Source organism: Vulpes vulpes, chromosome 15 (genome assembly GCF_048418805.1).
Source record: "Vulpes vulpes isolate BD-2025 chromosome 15, VulVul3, whole genome shotgun sequence".
In the NCBI taxonomy this organism is placed as follows: domain Eukaryota; kingdom Metazoa; phylum Chordata; class Mammalia; order Carnivora; family Canidae; genus Vulpes; species Vulpes vulpes.
The window spans coordinates 64,521,071-64,544,105 of NC_132794.1; the positions used below are offsets into that span (position 1 = coordinate 64,521,071).

Consider the following 23,035-nt stretch of genomic DNA (forward strand, 5'->3'; position numbering starts at 1 on the left):
CAGGCAGAGGGAGAAGCAGGCTCCATGCCGGGAGCCCGACGCGGGACTCCAGCGGGACTCCAGGACCTCGCCCTGGGCCAAAGGCAGGCGCTAAACCGCTGAGCCACCCAGGGATCCCCGAGTGGTATATTTCTCACTGAGCAGGATGAGAAGAAACCTAAGAGAGGGATATCTATATTGGAAAAGACACTATTTCAAACAGAAATTTCCTGGGCAACCTGTCACACAAAGGCATCAAGGGCACAGTGTATCCAAACAGTCCTGAGAGTGAGACTTTGTCCCACCATGGGTCAGAGTTGAGCAACATTCTAAAGCTCCAATTTGTCCTAAGTGAACCAATGTGCAGAACTAACGAGGTCATCAATTTTTCTTCCAGCTAATGAACTCGTCAGGAAGGGTGTGATACGGGAAGATGATGAGATGAGCAACCAAATCTGATTAAATAGTTTCATCTTCATCAAAGAATCAGACACAGAGCTGAAGCCCCATTATTCACCAGAAGAGGATAATTACACAGAGTAGCCTGCCATCAGGGCTGCCCCTCCCCTCACCCACATGGCTCTACTCCTCTGGGTACAGGGAGTGGGTCAGACTTGGAAATGGCCACTCATTTTAATTCAACAACTATTTATGGGCAACTTGCTTCATGTCAGGTATGGACCAAAAACAAAGGATGGAGATCTTATCCTTCTTTTAAGTAGTTCATGGTTGATCTAGCATGGAACAGCAACTAACTGAAATATGCTATGACAGATGCTTTCCCAGTGCTTTGAACCAAATGCCGTGGGGACAGAGGAGAGGAAGAGATTGGGAGTGAGAGGGGACCAAGGAAGTCTTCTCCTAGGAGGTCACCCTTGAGCTAAGCTTTAAAGATGAGCAGAATTTCACTAGAGAAGAAAGAAGGGAACTGGAAGGACACATTGGACTGAGGAGTGGGCTTGAGTAAAGATAAGGTGGTATGACAACACCCAGCTTGTTTGGAGAAACAGCTCTTTCATACCCTGCTTCACAGACTATAAGCCATCCAAAGCCATTCATATGAACTTAGAAACAAAATAATCAGTTCTTTTCAAATAATCCAAATTAGATCAGTCATTCTCAGACTTTTTGGTGTTCTGAATTTATTGTTTAACTCAGATTTGTGGTTACCAGAGGAGGGTGGTAGGAAGCAGAATTGAAGGAAGGTGTTTAAAAGATACAAACTTCCAATTATAAGATAAGTAAGTACTAGGGATGTAATGTCTGACATGATGTGATGACTAGAGCCAACCCTGCTGTGTGAGGTACAAGAAAGTTGCTAAGAGAGTAAATCTTAAGAGTGCTCATCACAAGAAGAAGGGTTTTTTTTTTTTCCTTCCTTCCTTCTTTCTTTCTTTCCTTCCTTCCTTCTTTTTTTTTTTTTTTTTTTTTTACTGTATCTATATGAGAAGATGGATGTTATTCCAACCTATTGTGGTAATAATTTCACAATATATGTTAATCAAACTATCATGCTCCTCACCAACCAGAAAAGCAGTCATCAGGGGTTGCAGGTCTTTGGAGTCGGGTTTGCTTATTACTAAGGCCAGGTAGGTCTGAAACACGTTGTCAAAATAGAGGGACTGGTTCTGGGCCTTGGCAAATGGTGAGGCTTGGGTAAATGGAAAGGAGGGAGAAGGGTGGCATTGCAGGAAGTGAAAGAAGAATGTATAGTGAGCTTAAGAAAAAGCAAATCAATTTTATAGGAGCAAAGCCTTCTCCCAATCTTTTTATATTAATTTAGCATTCACAATGTGCAAAGCACTGGCATGGCGCTGGAAGCTCATCACGTGGGTGCCTCCCCAACGCCCCCCTCCCGGCTCCAGAGGAGTTACAATCTAAACATGTGAAAAAAGGAGTAATCAAAGCAGCACTGCATCTCCTAAAGTCATCTCATTCTCTGCTTTGACTTCAACAAGGTGAAGAGTATTGTCTCTAGGAGACCACTATTAGGAACCACCTTTGCTGCCCTGGTGATGGAAGGAGGACACTGGGGAGGCTGATTACTCTCTTCATTAACCAACTAATACCTTGGTAGACATTAAATGGTGATGTTCCACGGAGATAGTATATCTAGCTAGATAATCAGGGCCTGGCAAGGCAGACAGATAGTCTCCCCACTCTATACTCTCTAGAATTACTTGCCATCTCTTCCCGTCCTTCCGTATCGAATAGTTCTCTTTCCCTTCTCCTTTTCTGCTTAACCATGACTCACGGGACCTAAAAAGGAAGAGAGTTACTCAAGGGGCATTTCTTAGGGCAATGCCAGAAAGCATAATAAAATGTCAGATGAAATCATGAGTCACCTTAGTTCTGAAATGACCTCTCCTAGGAGAAAAATGTAATCGACACTACAGTAAGCTGAAACCTATCATGTATACAGAAAAGCACATCCCTTCACCTTGAATCTTCCATCCTCCTCTCCCTCCCTTTCTTCCTGTTTCATACTTTATTTAGTAAAAACTGGCACATGTGGGTGGGGCATGGAGAAGTGCACAGGAGTGGAAGGAGAGAGACTCAGGATTCTAAGCACAGCTGGGACATGACTCAAGACAGAGGAGCCAGAGGTCAGAAGCTTTGGAGGTGGATGTGGATACATCTTACTCTTTCTGCCTCTGCCCAGAAACAGCTAATTGTTTGGTCAACATGCTAAATAAACTTCATATAAGTTAGGAGCCTATACAGTAAGTTTCCTTGCCTTTTTCTTTTCCTACTCAAATATGGTTGGTTATTCCACAAGGGATCCACTGGGGTTCTAACTTTTGATCAGAATTATTCTAGAATAATATACATTTTCGCAAATGACCTCCTGTGCTTTGAAGAGATCATTTTCTTGATAAGCCCCCTGACTCTCTTTTTGCAAGTCTGGCAGCATAGTTTATTGGCTTTGTAACATGAAGTTCTTGCCATTAGGGACTGAGCTAAGATCACCAAACTATTTCCCATCCATCCTTAGTTGAGCTTTGAATCACAAAAGTAGTAGAAGGCCCAGCATGATATCTCTTCCGAAATGAGCAATCCCTTAATTAAACAGAAGTAAATAGAGGTTACAACGTGTTCCTTAATTAAATAGATGTAAATGCCCAATCTCTCTGCTTTCCACACACATCAATTTTGCATCATCTCATTTTCCTGTTTGCCCAGTGGAAATGGGAATTCTGAGGCTCTATTTTGGTCAAAATCTCCCAAGTGTGCCTGCCTGGCTGCGCATTCAATCATGCATATTTACCTACTTGTTTACAGAAATCTGCAGCTAATGTCTACTCTCCCTTTTTTGGGCAGGCTTAGGAACTGCTATCAACCTGACATAAATGAACCATTGAAGAGAAACAGCTCTACCTTTGCCTAACAAGACATCTTGATTCCTGCCTTGGAAAAAACATACCCAGAAGACATAAGGTAAAGGGTGTGGTGTGAGAAGGGGCAACACTGAGCCCTCTGTGTGGCACTAGATGACCTCAGAGTAACGGTATCCCAAGCCTGCTGCCTTTCTTTATACCTAGTCTCCAGTTTAGGCAAATTCTTTCTGGATTTGGGAATATGATCCATGGAAGCTATGATGATTAATTTTATGTGTTGGGTTTGGCTAGGCTACAGCGCCTAATTGGTCAAATGCTAGTCTAGATGTTGCTGCGGAGATATTCTATAATTGTCACTAACATTTATGATCAATTGGCTTTAAGTAGAAGAGATTACCCTCCATAATGTGGGTGGGCCTCATCCAATCAAGTGAAGACCTTAGGAGCAAAAAATTGAGGTTTCCTGGAGAAGAAGGAATTCTACTGACCAGATTTTAAGCTGGCCTACCCTATGCTTCTCAGACTTGCCAGCCCCAACAGCTGCCTGAGCCAAGTCCTTAAAATAAATCTCTCTTTATATATATATGCATCCTATTGGTTCTATTTGTCTGGAAAAACCCTGACTGATATAGAATCCATCTGAATAAGATGAGAAGAACATAATTACAGTTTAGAGAAAGCAGCCCAATCCAATCACAGCTCAAAGTGAGCTCATTGAGAGTGCCCTTTAAGTCACTAAGGAGGAGTCGGGTGGAGAGAAGAGAACCAAGTCCACACCACGTAAAGTGGTGAGCATGTTTAGGCAGCTTTCATCTCCTTGCTAGTTCCAGTGAGGCCAGCAAGCCCTTTAAGTCACTAAGGAGGAGTCGGGTGGAGAGAAGAGAACCAAGTCCACACCACGTAAAGTGGTGAGCATGTTTAGGCAGCTTTCATCTCCTTGCTAGTTCCAGTGAGGCCAGCAACTGGCCAATCATAAATTGGATGGTTATCAGAGGACAGCAGTGGGTTAACAACCCTTTAACTGAGTCAAACTGTTAATTGGAACAGGATCCATCTCAATTTATTCCTAGAAACAGTTCTGCTTTTCTGAGGCATTAGGAATAAATTGAGGTAGATCCTATTCCAATTAGAATTTATGATTAAGACCATCATTTCAGGGGACAAGCTAAGCAAAGCCACGCACATTTGAAAATCTGTATGAGTAAGGGGTCTTAAATAAGAAGGTTACTTGTGAGAAGAAAGTCATAATGATCCAACCTCCCTGGTGATTTCTCCCCAGGCCCCGAATTTCCAGTAAGGCAACCGACATTTGAAGGTTAGGTTCAAGGAGTATTTTTCATTGACTCATAGGATTTCAAAGTTAGAATAAACCTTTTATAAATGAGGGAGGCTAAGTTCAGAGCAGAGAAATGACTTGTTCAACAGTGACAACAACCAAGCATGCTCTTTGACCAGCTTCCTCTCCACTTCAGCCTCAAGAGCAAAATGAGTCAAGAGTTGAAACAACTACCTCCAGGTGGCCTCTGCTTTGTTTTTTAAAATCATTACCAAAAAGCCAATGTGCACTTTTCACTTTTGACTGGAGTCAGTGGGTAGAAGGATGATGTGTGGAGCCTGGCTTTCAGTTCCAGTGTCTTCAGGTGAAGGGAAAAATCACACTCATGGCACCTCCCATGCACCAAGCAGTCTGACAACCATCTAGCCACGTGTATTAGAGCACTCACTACTCACCTAGCACTGTGCTAAGTACTTTACAATAAGCCTTTACAACAACCCTCTGAGTAGGGTCCTATTCTTACTCCCTCTTCACACAGAGGAAACTGAGGGACAGAGAAGTTAAACAGCTTATCCAAAGGCACACAGAGAATAAATGGCAGAGCTAAGGCATGAACCTGGGCAATGTGAGGAGAGCAGTCCCCACTGAATCGTGATACTTATCATTGTGATATTATTCTCACCATTATTCAAACTAAGGCTCAGCAAAGTTGAAGAACTGGCTCAAGATCAACGCCTCAGTTCTTTTGTGGGCAACCTGTCCCCAGATATTACTGCTACAGAGCTTTCCAACACTCTCTCTCCTGATGGTCTTCACCATCCCATCTTCCCACTGACTGCACATGTGACTTTGACAAACTGATTTCCTGAATTAGTTTCTGAATTCATATTCTGGGTAGATTAATCCAGTTCTTCCATTGTGGAGAGAACAGGTGTGGGGGCCAACATCTTTGTATAATTTAGTCCTGAGGAAAAGACCTATGGGTCACTCCTCATTTCCCATACTTCCTCAAACACAATCACAAGTACAAACTCTGGAACTCCAGCTCATACTCAAGCATTTCTAAACCCTATGGAACTAGCCTAGAAAGCACCATTAATAAGTACCCCCATATGATTCTGTTCCCTCAGGGAAATTTGGGAATGCTGGATAAAAATGACCTTTTGCTACCTCCTTCAGCCCCCAAATCAAATGGCAGCAAAATGTCAGAGAGACCTGGCTTGGAATATATGGGCTTTATACAAAAAAACACTTGATTTGGTCACTGCTCTGTTACTTACCAACTATACATTCTCAAATAAGTTATTTAACCTTTTGATACCTCAGTGTTCTTCTCTGTAAAATGGAAATAATAATGGTATCTACCTCATAGCATTGTTCCAAGGAATAAATGAGATAAAGCATATAAAGTACCTAGCACAGTGCCTGTCACAGAGGCAGGGATCAATAATTGCAGGGTGTCTTTTATTATTATTTCTAGTAGTCTAGGAACTTACATTCCAGATGATTCAGTATCTTCAATTCTCAGAGAGCAATTTCAGCCTTTGGCAGTAGGTACAAGAACCAACTGGTGGGGAAGGGATCAGGAAGATTTAGGTACCCCTAAAATCATACCATACACTCCTTTAGGAGCAGATAAAGCAATGGAGAGTGCACCCAAACTCCAAGCTGCATGGGCTCTCACTTCTCCCTGGGGCGCAGGGCTCACCTCTGCAGCTCCAGGTCCTATCTGAGCCTGTCACAGTGACCATAGCTCCTATGAGGACTCGGGTCAAGTCCATTGGCTTTAAAGAGCCCCCACAGGTCCCAGAAAGCAGAGAGCTGGGAAGGAGTGTTCACTTGTGGCTGGCCTGTCCTGTTAACCTCAAGAGTGGGGAAGCCCTGAGTCTGAGCCTCTCTAGCAGCTCTCAGGTCTGGCTTGGTCAGAAGCACCACCTCTAAGTCAGTTCAAGCCTAACCCCAGACCTAGACCTGTAAGTGGGGTGAGGGTAGGGACTTATCCATTCATTCACTTCCATAAATTTTTTTATTCAGTCCCTGCAATGGATCAGACCTTGTGCTAGCCCTCTGGGTACCTGGTCCTGCCCCTCAGGAGTTTACTATCTTACAGGTAACACAGACAAATAAGCAAGGGTCACAAAGAGTGGGTGGTGAGTGTGACAAGAGATAACCTGAGAGTGCTCAGAAAATTCTTTCCAGTTCTGTCTCAAATCCTCAACACAGCCCACAAAGGACTGGGCCACTTGAGTCCTGGCCAAACCCACCAGCCCCATTTCACACCCCTCTCCCACTTGCCAACTACTAGGCTTCTTAGCCATTCGGTGAACAGACCAAATTCTTATCAGGTTTCAGACCACACTTTGTCCCCACGCAACTCCTCCTATTGTCTAGACTCCCTAACTGTCCCTTCTGCAGGGAAACTACCCTCAATCCCCAGACCAGAAGACTTCCAGTCACATTTATCTCTGTATCCCTAGCATCTGCCAGAAACACACATATTTTGGCTAAATATTGAATAATACATCATTGATTCCCTTCTCTCTCTTGTGCCATATGTCCAGGCAACAGATGTATCCACACCTCTGCCATCACTTAAAGAACTTTTCTACCTGCTTCAAGATGCCATTCTTTTACAACAAAAATCTGAGTAGATCCTATGAAATTACAGATGTTCTTTTAGCACGAGCCAATTCAAATTCTTATATTTGTGTTTGGGCCTTCTCTAATAGAAATAATAAAGCACTACTTTAATAGGAAAAACATATCCAGTCGTTTTTATATTATTGGTTGTGGTGGACATTTAAAAAAAATTATTTATTTGAGAGAAGAGAAAATGTGCGTGCGAGCAGTAGGGAGGGCCAGAGGGGGAGAGAATCCCAAGCAGATTCCCCCCCAACCCCCCATGACCCTGAGATCATGCCCTGAGCCAAAATCAAGATTGGGATGCTTAACAGACTAAGTCACCCAGGCGCTCTGGTTGTGGCAAAGTTTTTAACAGCAAATCTTTTTTTCCCCATTACCTGCTGGTGAGCTGGAGATGGCTGCTGAATTTCGGGGAATTTTGTGAGCTGATTGTTAGACTCAGACATTATTAAAAAATATATAAATGTAAACTTAAGTAAATTATATTAAAAGCAAAGGTAATAAACATGCAAAACACATCACTCCCTATTTATTTAAAGACATTTTACTGCTATCTATAAGTCTTGAGGTTATTTATATCGTATCTGTGTGATAGGTGAACATACTATATAATGGTGTGCACCTACTTCTCCTTTCCTGACTCTGCATTTAGTGACATCACACTGGTAGCTTGAAATCAACATGGTGGAAGCATTTGCCAAGGAAATCAGCAAATCATACAAAAGAAGGCTTATTAATTTTTTTAGGGAGCCTGTTTTTAAGCATTTACCAGCACATGACTGCCACTAACCAAAGATGAACAAAGTTCTGATTTCCAGAAGTTTGCAATCCAGTGGTGCACAACCGTTCACACACGCTGTCACGCAGTTAAGTGTGATCCAAGGCAGAATGGCATGCATTAAATGGAGCAATGGACAGCAGCCAGGAAGGGGGTGGCTAGGATCTGATTGATTTGCCTTTGAATGTGGGACATAAGATGAAAAGATTCACACAGGAGACCCAGAACATCTGCTTTGCCACCTAATTTTTTTTTCATCCTTATTAATTCTTCAGGAAGATTTTTATGTAGGCACCAAGTTTCAGCCTGTGATCAATTTATATGCTTCCCTTAAGGCGAGGTGCTTAGCTTTCTCCCTTGTCAGAAGATCAATATGTACAGGTCAGCCTGTTTGAATACATCAGAGGCTGGGAATGCCTCCAAAGATGGGTGCTGAGAACCAGGCAGTCACCATGGTTAGTAGTAATTTGTCCTGTTCATTCCTGGAGCTCAGTAAAGTGTGTATTGATTTTTCTGCCAAAGATTTACCAATTGGAGGCAGTAACCCCCAAAAGCAAGATAAAATATGAAGAGTATTAAAAATACACTGGACTCATTTGTGTGATTATAAAGGCCAAGAAACTTAAACAATTTAAAAGAGGAGTGAGGAGTTCTGAGCCAACCAAGCTGCTAGTGGAGGAGAGGATGCTATGTTTTGCTCCCCAGCACATTTGTAATGGGGTTGTCAGGGTTGCTTTGTTGAACTTTAAACAGTTTTATTCCAATTTAACCTGTTTGTAGCACTTGTTTAAGAGAAAAAGGTCTGCCATTTTCAGGGTTTTAATTTTATGTACAAACCCATGTGTCCATATACGCATGAGTCAGGGAGTGAAGGCAAATGATACGAAGGGACAGGTGAAAAGGCGGAAAAGGAGGGAGGAAAGGGAAAGAAGAGAGGACAGAGGGAGGCCAGAAAAAGAGGCAGGAGGGCAGGGAGGGCGGGGAGGAGGGAGGCGGCAGAGGGAGAAGCCAGGATGGAGACAGCCGTGGACCAGGTTGGGGAGGAACACCAGCCTCGGCCTGGAGTTGAATCGCAGCGCTGCCACCTGCACAAGTTACTCTTCCAACCTTAGCCTCGGCTTCCTCATCTGTAAAATGGGATGAAAAAGCCCACATCACAGGGTTTCGGGAGAATTACCCGAGCGCGCCTGTGTCAAATTCAGTAAGTGTGCACGCCGGGGTATCTGGGGGGGGGGGGGGGGGGGTGGTTTGCGTGCCTTTTTCAAAGAACACAGTTTCTCCGCTGCGTCCCGCGCCTGGCCTCCCTCGAAGGTCAAGGTCAAGGTCGGGCGCAAGCAGCCGCCCAGCCCCGAGCCAGCCCCGAGCGGGCCAGCCCCGGGCGGGCGGGCGGGCGGGCGCCGGCGTCCCCGCGGTTCCAGCCGCCAGGCGGCAGCGCGCAGCGGAGGCGCGGCCCCGCCACCAATGAACTTCCCACAAAGACAGTTTGCTTCACCCGGATCCCAATCCATAACCTTTACTGGTCTCTGTAGAGTCATTACGACCATTAGGCTGTGGACTCAGCACTGCTTTAGCTCTTAAGTTAATACAACCGAGACTTTTTTACTTTCCTATTGGGAAGGAACATGTGCAATTTTAGTGATTTCTTAGATCATTCCATAAGTAAATCAAATATTCTTTCAAGCCCAGTTATCAAAATTGTGTCCTTTGATACCACGTCTTCCATCAAACTGCAGTAATCCAGATCAACACATTTTAAACCTCTGCTATCTCCTAATATCATCCCTACTAGATAGAGTAATTAAATTTGTACTTTTTTTTTACAAGTCGTACTCAATAAATCTGAATAAATTAACAACGCATTACTAAGACTGCTACATTAAATTTGCATAGTGCATTTAATGAATATGCAGCTGCAAGTGAAAAGGTCTGCTACTGCGAACCTTCTACATTAGCATAACTACTTCCAGCATGTTTCTTAAATAATGCACTCATTTGCACATCACTGACTTGGCTAATTCTAACTTCAGTCAGGGTAGCCTTGTAATTAAGACTCTTGCTTTAATTTTTAATGAAGTTTATGTTACATCAATCCTGACAGTAATGAGGGGACATGGAAACAAAAAGGCTGCTAATAATTAAATTCACAAACCAGTTTGAGGGATAATAATTCCTGAGGAGAAATTACATGACTAATTATTAATTAAATATTCATACTATTGCACAGCCATCTCACTTAACTGCTCTTCTTGTTGGTAATAATATTGAGATGTGGACGCCTTTTGCCAACCATTCGGAGTTTAAGGTCTCTGGTTAATTTTAGTGCGCCATTAATCAATATGACACAAAAAATAAAATTGTTTTAATTGGTATCATTTTATTGTGTCTAAATATTACTACAGTTGGTTTAGTTTGTGGAGAATTAATCTAGTTAGTCGGTGCCTGTTTTATGGAAACATAAATCCAGTTTATATCCATAAACATCTAATGGCAGGACAACTTGACCTTTTTTTTCGTAACATTACTGTTTACAGATAATTACACCAACTCTTTAAAAGGTTATTTAATAGCTTTGCATTCATCACAGTAAAATGAAAAACATGCAATATTATTTAACTCCAGCCTGTTCTGAGGAGGTCTCTGAGACCCCCATTTACCCCCGCTGAAAAGTAAGCAATATTAATGTGTGGGTTTTTAGGAAATGTATGAGTGCTTTCTTTGAGTGTGCACAAACAGATTTACATGTTTGGGTCTGGATGTTTGAATGTCTAATTCATAACTGAGATGGGGTCTGCTAAGGAAGAAGATATTTCCCATATCCCGATGTACAACTTTCCATCGCAGGAGAACACGAGGATGGAGGTTTGCTGATCCTGGATGTCAGAAATGGCAGCAGTTTCCCTACAAAACCCAGTAAACAAACATTACAAAACCAGAGAAATTGCTATGATGAAGCCTAATGGGCTGCAATATTTATTGTAGACATGCTTATTTTTTTCCTTCCATTTTCTAAATGGTATTTAGGTGTCTGCATTAACAACAAAGAAGTCCCCATCCATGGGCAAGCTTAGCAAGGATGAGAAAAGATTTACAATATTTAAATGGATAACATTAATCATTAGATTAAAACAGATCATGGCATTTGTTTCAGGCTCTGATAGATTCCGGACAAGATGCTTCATGGAGACCATTATGCATATTATAAAATTAAATAGACACAGAAAAGGGACCTTTATATCCTGCAGGGGCATTTGGAAATTCTGAGCCAGGGCAAACATTTCATTTCATTTTTCTAATAATTCAAACTAGTTGATTCATCAAAGTGAAACAAGTCTATGACCATAAACCATGGGGCAAGGATTCCCCTCAGCTACTCTTGTCACTTTACTACAAACTGACAGGTTTGTAGGGCATTATTACTGGGCCTGATGTGTATCAATCGCTCCCTTTTACTAAATCTTAAAAATCTTTTTAACTTTTTTTTTAATCTGCTCTCTTAAACCAACACCTGAAGGCAATTTGAGAAGACCACTCACCATGAAATAGTTTACTGGCGCGGGTCAGCGTAAAGATGTCACAGCAAGTCCTGGGTCCCTGGTCCTGCTTTTTGACTCCTTCATTTGAGGAAAGCCTTCTATGTAAGAAACCCTACTTGAGTGGCAGAAAGTCCTCCAAACTGGGTAAAGATCACAGAAGTGACTAGGCTTGCTGGCAAAACTCTGGGGTACTTGTTGGGGAAGAACCTGCAGAGTCCTGCCTCTTTCTCCTTTCATTGCTAAGCCCATAATGTACCTATCTCCCAGGTGTGGTAGGTTGAAGAAACCATCCAGCATTAAAGAGACCAGCTGACCAGAAGGACCTTATCATCTCCTTACAGGGAAGGAGCCAGAATGCCAGAAAAGGTTAGGACTTGGAAGCCAGACACCCCTAGATTCTAATCTCCGTAGGCCTTAGTGAATAGCTTTATAACCTCACCTAGCCAAATCATTGTTTTCTTTTCTGAATGGGGATGATCATGTCCCCTTGACATGTTTTTGGGAGAATTAGTCACACATACAAGTGCTTAGCACTGTGCCAGGCTCATGAAAGACTGCACAAAATGCCAGTGATCATTATCATTGTTATTTCTTCCAAGCAAGATTGTCAGAGATTTTATCATTAGAGAGTCACTCCTTTGGAATAATTTGTCTCATGCCTATCAAGACTCAGTTGGTTGTGGGAAGAGGGAAGAGGTAGTCTATGTTAAAAAAGTGTCCCTACCTAAAGGTCCATTTTGTGATGGAATTCCAGAAAAAAAGGAGCACACTGTCTCAGAAAATATTTAATGAGCATCATCAGATACCTGTCTTAAAAACCAAGTGCCTGAAGGATAAAGCCTTTTCTCCCACTTTTTTTCATGCTTCTATAATAAATGTCCAAGAAAGGACCACACAGATGTTTACCTGTAGCCATACCAGGTATAGTAGCTGGAGAAAAATTTCTGGTGTCTGGCTCTCTCTGGTCCTTTTCTAGGAAGGCATGGAATGGAGAAACCTCACATTCTGAGTTAGATAAATCCTAGCTCCTTCCCTTTACTAGCCATGGGATCTGGCTAACTTGACTGGCCTTTCCAAGCCTTGAGTGTAACATGAGGAGAGCACCAGGTACCCCTCAGGATGATGTTGATGGTTAAGTAACATATGTATGAAAAAGCTCAGGTGCACAGTAGCTGTTCATACGATCCCTTTTCCCTATCCCAGAATTAAGCCAAAAATTTCCTTATGGGGCATGACGACTCATTGCTGAGGGAGGTTTATATATGAATTTTAAAGTTCTTGAGTCTGGTTCTGTAATATGACATTTACCATGGACTCCCCCCCCCCTCCCTTGATCAATCATCCCTTGATCTTAGAGGTCCATTTCTGCAGTCCAACAGTTGGCCTAAATTGTTATGAAGATTAAAGAGTTTTTATTTGGGGGCACCGGGGTGGCTCAGTCTGTTGAGCATCTGATTCTTGATTTTGGCTCAGGTCATGATCCCAGGGATGGAGTCCCATACTGGGCTCTGTGCTCAGCTGGGAGTCTGCTCTCTCCCTCTCCTTTTGCCCCTCCCCTCACTTGTGCAGGCTCTCTCTCTAAAGTCAATCTATCAATCAATCAATCTTTAAAAAAAAAAAAAGTTTATATTTGAGAAACAACAGTGTCTGGTATATAGTGAGTATAAATAAATAAACATTTTGAAACCACGCTCTAACAGTGTAACCCCTAAAAACCTATCCATTCTCATTTGTACCCTTTCCACCTGCTCAATACACTTCATTATCACTAAATGGCAGATGCATGCAATTTCCTACTGCTATACCTTTGTAAGTGCTATTTCCTTTGCTTTAATGACTTTCTGTTTCTACTTGACCACCTATCAAACTCTTATTCATACCTCAAAACCTAGCTAAACACTTACTTCCACAAAGGCTTCCCTCGTAGCTCCTTCTCTCTTGTCACTTCTCTATGTGCCACACTTCTGTTATACTTTGCACACCATACTACAGATAACCTGTTTGCACTTCTCCTACCGGAGAAGGACTGTGCATGATCTTTGTACCTCTAGTTCCTAGTACACTACAAGGCACATGTTGGCACTCCTCAGATTATTCGTTGAATCACATTGAATTTATGTGACAAACAGCTATTCCATGATAATATTTATAAACCTTCAATACACTTTTCACAATAATGGAGTATTTAGTGAACAAAGCTTTTTTTTTTCCTGTTCTTTTTCTTTTTTTTAAATTAATAGGTGGAAAGTCCATGCTAAGATGAGAATAGATGAGAGTAGAAATAGGGATGGGAAGAGGTGGGGAGGAAAGTGCTCAGTTACAAATGGCAATTTCCTACAGGATAGGATAAATTCAGAATGAACTATTCATTGGCTTTATCAATGGTTATTTGGTAACAAATAAAAAATTCCTGTCTGAATTTTAATTAAAAGAACCACTAAGTATCCCAAGTCAGTTGGCACATGTGTATAATTTTTTGTTCACAGTTATAAAATTGCCTGTCATGATGTTGAGAATTGCCTGAACCCAAAAGGCTATAATGCAGCCTATAATGTTGACATCCTTCCTCCTTCAACACATTTACATGTGGTATTATTTCAGCTTGGTTCACCTCTCCTTGATTTGTCTGTCTCCCTGTAAAGCCTTGTTGAAATTCACACCTTTTATGAAATTTACTGATTTAATTCATTTATATATAACCTACTTCTATCTCCGCCGCCCCCCCACAAAGATTCCTACTTTGCATCCTCTCTCTGATCAATCCTGTCCACCCAGTGCTGTCCTCCTTCCTTTACTCACTATAACAGAAGTATTTGCTCCTTTTATTTTATAATTTTGGTAATACCATTTGTAATGATTGTATGATGTATGGACTATCATAGTTTACTTAAATATCCTGTCATTGGTTGAACAGTTGGGTTGTTCTAATTCTTCACTGTTAGGAATGGTACTATAATAAAAAAATTTTGGAGCATGAAACCTTTTTAAACTTTTACTATTTTTTCCCTTAGAATAGAGTCCAAATAGTAGAGATTTTGATATTTTATTTCCCTGGGAAAAAAGCTTTATCTTCCATTAAAACTCAAGCATCTCACACACATTCCTGAATGTATTAGATTTTCTTATCATGAGGGGTGAGTGATAGAAACAGCATCTTCTTAAAGGGTATTTTCTCTACTTTTCCCTTCTTTGTCTCCCTTATCTTATTTTCCCTCAGAATCTACTTAGAAATCAAACCAGAAACACCAAAGTACAAACCTTAGGAGAACAATGCCAGTGCTGCTGCTTCAGCACTATAGTTCCGGGTGAGTCAATTTGCATCTTTACCGGATCCTCTCTTTTGGTAAAACTGTCTCAAGATCCCATCCAGTGCAAAAAGATCTTTGAATCCCTAAACCTCCACTTACTCTGCTTAGACCCGGCGCTCCTTCAGGTGCACACCTGCCTCTCTGCTTTCATAATCAGCAATTGAAAAGGTTCAATCCCTTGTAACTGAGTAAGTAAGTAACTAACCAAATAAATATGGGTAAGTGCTTCATTATACCCAAGTTTCTTTTCTCCTTATCCCACCTGGAGATATAAATTAAGGTTCCATAAGATTTTCTGGAAAGTTGACAATGCCTACTTTTATAGGACATGGCATCTCCTTTTATTTTGCAAATGTACTCCCTATACCCCTAAAAGTTTAGGATTAAATTCTCAGGATGCTTCTGCCTGTGGCAGTCTTAGTTGTTCAGGGCCAGAGGAATCATTCCCCTTTCCCATTTTGCACCTCATAACCATAAAAATAATTCCCAATTGCCTCATATTTTATAATTTGAAAAGCACTTCTACATGTTATACCACTTACTCTTCCACAAATCTATGAGTGCCCATCCTTACCCTATGAAGGAGGAAACAAATTTTAGAGTTACCTGCCTAAGACGTGACAGCCAGACCCCTCAAACTTGGATCCAATGACTGCAGATTCAGTGTTCTGTTGCTGGCATACAGCTACCTGGAAAGCAACCAAATACACTAAATGAACCAGATAAACCTGCATTTATAAACATCAGAAATCTTAAGAAGATATTTTAATTTGGAGAAATCTATGGTTCTTTCCAAGATCAATTAGAAAGCAGCCTCACTATACTCTGTTAAATACGAACCTATATAATAAGAAAGATAATAACTTACAGAATTTAACTTTAAAATACCTATTGAGAATTCACTATGTGCTACCACTGTTAAACACATTATATATGAATTATTATCTCAATCAGTCCTTATATAACAGCTCTTTGAGAAAGGAGCCAGTACTCTTCCTATTTTACAGATAAGCAAACAGATTTGGAGAGGTTAGTAATTTGCCTGAGTCACACAGCAGACATGGCGGAGGCAGGATTTATACCTGCTGGGGTTCATAGACATGGTTACACATTGCCTCTCCCAATCTCTCATGATGGAAAATCAGATCTCGGGATCAAATGCCTAACTTGAATATTCTCTAAGGTTGTGGATGGGTTGGGAGATGGGATTAGGTACCACATTGCTCCCATCAGGTACCTGGCTCCTTTCTCACTATTCCTACCAGGTCTCTTCAACACCAACAGAGACAGGATAGGTGCCTGGAACCTCCAGGACAAGCCATTTTACTACTTTTGACCAGCTCTGATGGTTGAAAATGTCTCTCGCTCATATTGGGCTAAACCTTGGCTCCTGCTGGCTTCCACCCATGGATTCTATTTTAGCTTTGAGGCTCCAGAGAGAAAATCTAATATTTCATGTAAGCATAGTACACCCTTTGAGTCTGCTCTTCTTCAGAATAAAAAACTACAGTTCCTTCAGCTATTTCTCCAATGACATGATTTCAACCTATTCTGATGAACACATGTGTTTTAAACTAAACATGATTCTTTAGATGTGGTCAGCCCAGAGAAGAACAGTATTATGTCCTCCCCTCTTCTAAATACTCTAAATCTGCCAAACGTACCGACTAGCTTCCTTGTCCCCATTCTGCTAGGTCATACTGAGTTCACAGACTACACAAACCCTTATACTCATGTCACACGAGACACTAATGAGTTATATATCCCTAGTGCTTGTGCATATGTCTTCTCCGGATCACATGCAAACATAAACTCTCACTTTCCCTGTTTTACTTTATTTTGTGTTGAAGTAGGTTTGGCTCATGAATCCGTAAGCTGCTAAGATTCTCAGACAGTTTCATTCAGGTCATTGTAGAGAAATCTAATTCAGCCTTTGTAATAGCCACATCATGGTCTCTAGAATTAATGAGTCACAGTTTATTTAGTATCCCCTTACAGACAGAAATAAAGACATTTGTCTTGTTTCTCATTTGTTTGGCCTCTGTAAGCAATGTTACAAAAAATGTACTTGTGTATATATCCTCACATATTGGTGTTTTATTTTGAAAAAATAAAGTCAAAAGCAACAGTGGTAGGCCAGAGGGTGTATATGCAGTTATAGAAACAAATTAAGAAAAAAGTAGGAGAGTAAGAGAAGTCTTTGAATTTTCACATAATGTACATGCATTGCTTTCATAAGCTGGAAAAATAGGTTTAAAAAAACCAGTGAAAAATTCTTAAATCTTTTTGTTAATAAGCCTGCCTCAATAATTGTTTCTTTCTCTGCACTCCTGAAGTATTTACTATTTGCAACACTCACTATTTGTTCCACTCCTGAGGTAATTAATCACAAAGGACATGACCACCAACCCTTCTATTGTAATAATGAGCTGTCATTCAAGACTTTCATTGCCATCAGCATCTTCAAGACCAAAGAACTCAGGCTTGGAGTCAAACCCACCAGAGCTCAAATTCCAGCCATTTACCCATGTACCAAGTGCGTGGCCTTGAGGCATTACTTAGAAGCTCTATGTTTCAGCTTCTTCATCTGTAAAATGGGTATAATGGTTTACTTGCCAGTTTTCAGAATTAATAACCTGTATGTAAAGCCCCTGGAAGAATACTTGGCACATACTACTACTGGTTGGTTAATAAATGCACGTACTACCACTACAGATAGTCAGAGGTAGCATTAATTGAATGCCTGTGTGCTAGGTACTTTGCAAAGCACCTTGCATGAATTATCTTAAACCTAAAGCTGTAACTCACACAGGTAGCCACTCAATTAATTTCAGAATATGGTAGGTAGTGTTATGACCTCTATTTTATAAATGAGAAAAGAGAATCAGAGAGGTAAAGTAAGTACTCTAAGGTCACACAGCTAGTAAGTTAGAATAGGGACTGGAACCCAGTCTGACTATAAAGCCTTCACTGAGTGAATAGCAATGATCATAATTAATCTTGTTGATTGCCTTAATTCACATAGCTTCAGCCATGAGACTTAATGAAACCTCAGGGTGTCCACTGGAAGAATGAGTGAGCGAAGGGCCCAGCCCCATTTTAGGCTGTAACCAGCACCCACATCCCAACAGGCTAGAATAGCCTAGGTAAGCATCATACCCCTCCTCCGGCTAGCCACAGAGTGGAGGGGGAGGGGGCCAGAGCCTGACTGTGAACATGACGTGCCAGAAGGTGGCAGTGTGGTGGTGCCTGGAGCGTCCTGACTGACCAGAAGCACACTGGAGCCACTAGCTGGGGTCAGTAAGATGGCTCAGTCACAGAGGAGAGGGGTTTGGGAAGGTTTACTGTGCTCATGAGGGGACTGCAGTCCTCTGGGCTTAGAGTTCAAATCAGAAACAGAGCGATGGCTCAGTGGTGATGACACGGTCATGGCGAGGGGTCACAGAGGGACCATAGGTCTGGGGCCACAGTGTCTTAGGGGCTCACCCCACAGATTCACAGCCTGAGGGGCCCAATATCCCGCCAAGAGATTTGGTATAGCTAAGCCAATAGCTCCTGGGCATCTACATCTACTACCAAGGGAAATTGGGAATGGAAGGAACCTGTATTCATTTGGTGGATTCAAAGTCTACATCGACCTTAGCCAGGATTCCAGGGAATATACTGACATCTCAAACTTCGGTTTCTATACCCTGTGTTTTGTGTTCTAGCAGAAGATTCTGTCTCTTAAAATCTTCCTCCTGATTCAAAAGAATGTCTCGATTTAAAGTTAAAACCAAACGACATGTCACATATTGCAGGTGAACAGCAAGGACAAGTCTTTTAGGTCTACATTTCTATGGTCGCTTTGTCTGTCTCTCTGCACCAATTCCTGTACTTTCCTGATCTCTCATTCGCTCAGTCTCACTCTCTCCCTCTTTGCTGTTACAGTTCAGAAAACTGCAGTATGTGAACCTCAGTGCATGTATCTCTGTAAAGCAACCACTTATATAACTCTTCCAACCATTATCTAAAAATGTCACTGCACTGGGCTTGGTGATTTTTTTAGGCTTATGTTTACACTCAGCACTTCAAACGTATCACAGTAAGCCTGTTGAAACTTCTAATGTAAAAGCTCAGAAATTCTAATAAGCACTAGACTACACTCACAAATAAAAACATTCTTCTGAATTCTCTGCTGAAGGATTTGGGGGAAAGAATTAGAACAACAGAGATACTATTGCTCCAATTAAACCAATTTCTGCTCTTTCCAAGGGTCTTCATTAAATGAGACGGAAAAAGTACCAGGTTAGGTGCCAAAGACATGAGCAGAAGTCCTTGTCTGGCCACTTGCTGGCTGTGTGAGTTGGGGTAACTTGGCTGATCTTTCAGAGCCTCCTCTAAAAGGGGGATATTTGGAACTTCAAGCAGTCATCCGGAGGACTGAATGCAAGGACTATTTTGAAAGCAGCAAAGCTGCCTTAGACCTCCCAACTGAGAGCCTTCTCTTTCTTGTCCTTTGATGGTAATTATGCTTTGATTAGCTTTCAAGATATGGACCTTTGTTACCCCTTTTGAATGGGCCGCTTGGTAGAAGGAGACTCAAAACTAGGACTCCACCACTCACTGAGTTGTCTTGGGAAAGCCATCTTTATCTCTGCATCTCCATTTTCTTATCTCAGAGATATGGGGTTTGAGCAGCTGATCATAAATGTCTCTTCTCAATCTGTGATTTGGGGTTTAACCTTTGAATTTGGTAGCACCCCTTTGTGAATTAGCTGAACCTATGACGAGACAACAACACTTCTTTTTCTGTACTGGCAGATAATCTAGCTGGTGGGTTCTGATTCTTCTGTGTTTTTCTTCCTGCTTTGCTCCATGCTTTCCAAGGTATGATCTCATTTCATTCTCATAAGAATCTGGTGAGTTTGGTTAGGCAGGTATTACTGTCTGGCATCATTTTGCAGATGGTTAAAATGAAGTCTCTGGGGGAATGGAGAGATCCGCCTAGATCACTAGGTACTTTGAGAAGTTCTCTGGACTCTGGAAGACCACTGATTGTGCAGGGAACTGATGGGCCCAGAGAGCCACCTGTCACCACTGCACTGTATCCACATTTGTCAGAGCCAGTGTCATCTCTTGCCAGGGGTATTATAATTTATAATAGCTGCATAACCAGACTCCCTACTTGTACCCTTCCCCACAAACAGTTGTTTCTGAACTGCAGGCCAGAGTGCTGCTCTAAAAATATGTCAGAGCAGATTCCTCCTCTGCTCAGACCCCCTCCACGGGGTCTCATCCCACTTAGTATCAATCCTTACACTGGCCCTAGGCCCAGCTGTCCACCTGTGTGAACCCCTCTCCTCCCACACATAACTGCCTCATTCACTCCATTCCAAACTCATTAGTTTTCTTATTGGTCTTTGCACATGTCAGGCACCCCCAGGACCTTTGCACTGCAGCTCCCTTGATCCGAAATGGCCTCCACAGATATCTAAGCATTCATCATTCTTTTATTTCCTCCAGACCTCTGCTCAAATACCACCGAATCAGAAAAGCTTTTCCTGAACACCTGTAAAAAGGTATGTTCCTGATAACCTGTACCTTCTAGTATTATTTTCCGCATAGTACTTATGACCTGCCAGTATATATCATCTACTTTTAAAATGCTTACTGTTTATTGTCTCTTTCTTCTTCTAGAATGTATGCTCTCTGAGGGCAGGGATGTTGGGTGACATGTTGCAAGTGCTTAGAACTGTTCTGGTACACAGTAAGTGCAGGATAAATATTTGTTGAACAGATGAATGAACCAAAACAGGGCTTGAGAAATACCACCTAAGAAATGTCGAAGAACAAGTGAAAATAATCCATTTGCCAAGCTAAGTAAAGGAACTGGCTATCAGAAAACAGGCGGTTAGCAGAGCCCCAGGGTGGGGCTACACTCATTCCCCAAAGTTTGCCTCAGTTTACTCAGTGGGAGGAATTCATGTGTAGATTGCTGAACCCTGTCAAATTAAGACAAGACTGTATTCAATATGGATGAGGCTCAGAACAGTTCTACGTATTATCATATGCATGTATCTCTGTACTTCTGCCCATGCTTATCCCTCAACCTTCAATGCCCCTCCCCTCTTCATCTGCAGCCCCCAGCCCAGGGAACTCCTGATCAGCCTTTAAAGCTACTTCTAACCTGGATTTTCCTGACCCTCAAGCTGAATTTGCTGGTTCCCTATCTGTACTCACTACCTTGTGTCATATTGGTCTATAATATTCTTTATTCTTCCTTGATTAAGTATGACTGCTAGGATCACACCTTCAGTGCCATAACCAGGACGGGCCCGGCAAACCAGGACAACTGGTCACCCTAAGTGTGAGCACCCTAAGGAATCCTGTATCGCTTTTTTTTTTTTTTTTTTGTCTTTCCAGAGTCTAAATGAGATCTGGAGCATCGAAGTAGAAAGCTTGTAGATGGACATTCCTGTTTTTAGGGGCTAGGCAGAGTTCTCTTTGAGCCTCTTGAAGATGATCTCTACAGCTCAGAACAAAGTGAGAAATATCAGTATGAACAAATGCTACGAGAAACAGAAGTTCTTTTCATGCTTACCCAGCAGGCTGGTAACCTGAAGGACACAGCCTTCAAAATGCAAACCAGATACACAGGTGGTTCTCAGTCTTTAGGATCTTGCTGCCTAAAGTGTGGGATGTGGTCCGCAAGCAGCAGCACATCTTAAGCCTTGTTAGAAATGCAGAATTTTAGGCCTTCCCCTAAACCCACTGAATCAGAATCTATGTCTTCAGAAGATCCCCAGCTGATTCATATACACAGTAAAGGTTGAGAAGCACTACTTCATGGCAGATCAGAAATGCCTGAGGATCAATGTCAACATAGACTTCACCAGCCTAACGCCTGCACATTTTGATTTGGTAGGAATTTTCATACCTAGCAAAGATTGAGAACTGCTAGAAGTGTCTTTATCCCATTTCCTATGTTTCTCAGAATACCATACTTGGATCACCTGCATCTGGTATTTGCAGAAAAGACAGATTTCTGAGTAATACTTGAGAATATGGAATCAGAATCTTGGTTAGGCCCTGAAATCATAGTTTCAATAAATTTCCCAGGAGAATCTTACGTATACCAAAGTTTCTGAACCTCTGCCCTAGGAAAAGAAATGGTGGAGAACGAACAACAGGTGCTCCTATTTTTTTTGTTTTGTCTTTTTTAACCTGTCTTCAGTTCCTTCACTAAAGACAAACTGACATTTTATAATATTACTCTTTTGAAGAATCATTCTCTCCTATTTTTAGTGCATGTGGCTTAGATATGAGTGGCTCTTCTAGAAGTAGGCACATTCACTGAGCCTGATTGGCGAGATGACTTCCTCCTGCCCACGGTGATTGCTTCAAGGTTGGGCACATGACTCAAAATTAGTCCATTTCTAGAACTACTGAGGAAGAGGCAGTCTTCTCCTGGCTTCCTAAGCTGTTGCATGTGAGTCTTGGGCTGCTGGCAGTCTTTGCTAATGTTTGTGGAAGCCTGCCAACACAGAAGAAAGCTGAGGCAGATGGAGGTCCGGAGAGGTAGCAACGTGGAACACCTGCCCATCACAGAGCCCTGAGAACCTATCGCGTTAATTCAGAGCTGACCAGAGCACATCTTGATTTTAGGTATTAAATGAAAAATGGATTCTGTCGCCAAATAGATTGTGAAATAGCACACTAAACAAATTTCCACAGAATTCACTTCTAAGGACTTCTTAGATTCTTTAACATGACAAAGCACACTGTAAGTTTCTAAGGTGTGTTTTACAAACATGGATTTAAAAAATCATATAGCATCTTATGGTACAGTGTCTCTTGAAAAAAGCACAGGTTAATGGTTTACAAAATGTTCTTACACGTATTTTATTTAATCCTTCCAATGTTTTTGGTGTCACTGTTGGTATAGGTGATGAAAATTAAGGCCAGAGATTTTAGGTGGATTGCCCAAGGCTGCCAGCACACACCATCCTGCCCCCATCCCCTACCATGGCTGACCTCGCCCCACAGGGCTCAACCACAGAGTGCGATGGTGGGGGTGAGGCACCCCCCCCCCCCCGCCCTGATTGCCTGAACTGTGGTCTTTTCAGTGTTCTCTGCTACCTGAGGTGGCATTTCCTAGAATAAAGATGAGCCAAGGAGAGTTGGTTGGTCTGTGTAGA

The 23,035-nt window shown here is 41.9% G+C and overlaps 1 long non-coding RNA gene across 1 annotated transcript in view; it reads right to left on the bottom strand.

Moving 5' to 3' along the window:
• Nucleotides 1–15,545, bottom strand: part of LOC140595642 (uncharacterized) — a 175,217-nt gene extending 159,672 nt beyond the window's left edge. Inside the window, exon 1 of the long non-coding RNA XR_011997410.1 lies at nt 15,462–15,545. This is a non-coding gene — a long non-coding RNA (uncharacterized lncRNA). The remainder of the gene's footprint in view (nt 1–15,461) is intronic.
• Between the last annotated feature and the right edge of the window lie 7,490 nt (nt 15,546–23,035).